Source organism: Dromiciops gliroides, chromosome 5 (genome assembly GCF_019393635.1).
Source record: "Dromiciops gliroides isolate mDroGli1 chromosome 5, mDroGli1.pri, whole genome shotgun sequence".
NCBI lineage: Eukaryota > Metazoa > Chordata > Mammalia > Microbiotheria > Microbiotheriidae > Dromiciops > Dromiciops gliroides.
Genome location: NC_057865.1, coordinates 20,614,616 through 20,615,974, shown reverse-complemented (window position 1 = coordinate 20,615,974; position 1,359 = coordinate 20,614,616). Strand labels below are relative to the sequence as shown.

The window sequence follows — 1,359 nt, the reverse complement described above, 5'->3', positions numbered from 1 at the left end:
GGAGAGAAGAGGAGAGAAGAGGAGAGAAGAGAAGAGAAGAGAAGAGAAGAGAAGAGAAGAGAAGAGAAGAGAAGAGAAGAGAAGAGAAGAGAAGAGGGGCAGCTAGGTGGTGCAGTGGATAGAGTACCGGCCCTGGAGTCAGGAGGACCTGAGTTCAAATCCAGCCTCAGATAATTGACACTTACTAGCTGTGTGACCCTGGGCAAGTCACTTAACCCCAATTGCCTCACCAAAAAAAAAAACAAAGAGAGAAGAGAAGAGAAGAGAAGAGAAGAGAAGAGAAGAGAAGAGAAGAGAAGAGAAGAGAAGAGAAGAGAAGAGAAGAGAAGAGAAGAGAAGAGAAGAGAAGAGAAGAGAAGAGAAGAGAAGAGAAGAGAAGAGAAATGAGGAGAGGAGAGGAGAGGAGAGGAGAGGAGAGGAGAGGAGAGGAGAGGAGAGAACTCATGGAGAAGATTGCTCCCAAAGAGAAAGGAGTTACTGCTATGTCAGTGTAGGAAGTCCTTCAAAGCCTAGTCAGTGATGGCATGGTGGACTCAGAGAATTGGGACATCTAATTAATTAATTAATTAATTAATTAATCTAATTAATGCTTTTCCAAACAAAGCATTGCATGCAAGAAAATGAAAATTGGAGACATTGTCGACTCGGTTTTCTGAGGGGAATCGGAAAGAAGAGCAGCTACAACAGAGCATCATGAGAGCCATTATTGGGCAGCAGGATATGGAAGAACGTGCTTCTCTCAAAAGAGCTCACTTCCCCTTAGCAGCAGAAGGAGCAATTAAAGGTTGAATCAGAGAAAAAATCAGAAAAAAAATGAATGAAGGAAGGCTTAATTAGAAAAGTACAAAGACAGCGATCCTGAAGTTGTAGAATAAATAGAACAAGTAAACAAGGTAGCCAAAGATGCTGCTAACAGAGGGATCCATGACATATTTGCTATAAAATCTTGGGCTAAAAGGAAATTTGGATTCGAAGAAAGTAAAATTGATAAAACTTTGGAATTCCAGAAGACTTGGCTACATAGACTAAAACACCCACTGTTAGTTCTAGATTACTGGTGTGTATATATGTATATTTATATTGACCTTCCAAGATTATTAAAATGTCATACACTTGCAACTGTGTTTTTATTAGAATTCCATCAATAAAGCACAGAATGCTAAAATATGTCTACCTACATATACACATAAATACGGGGTGGACCAAAAATCACAATGTTTCAATAATAATAATAATAATAAAATCTCACCTATGATACTCACTAGTTGTTTGACACTGACTTAAGCTCTGGATACTTGAGTTTTCTTATCTGTAAAATGAGCATAACTCTTCCTGTAATAACATGACATAGGCAAAACA

General features: G+C 38.6%; 1 pseudogene; it reads left to right on the top strand.

Moving 5' to 3' along the window:
• Positions 1-443: 443 nt before the first annotated feature.
• LOC122728670 lies at positions 444-1,024 on the top strand (annotated as a pseudogene).
• The last annotated feature ends 335 nt before the right edge of the window (positions 1,025-1,359 follow it).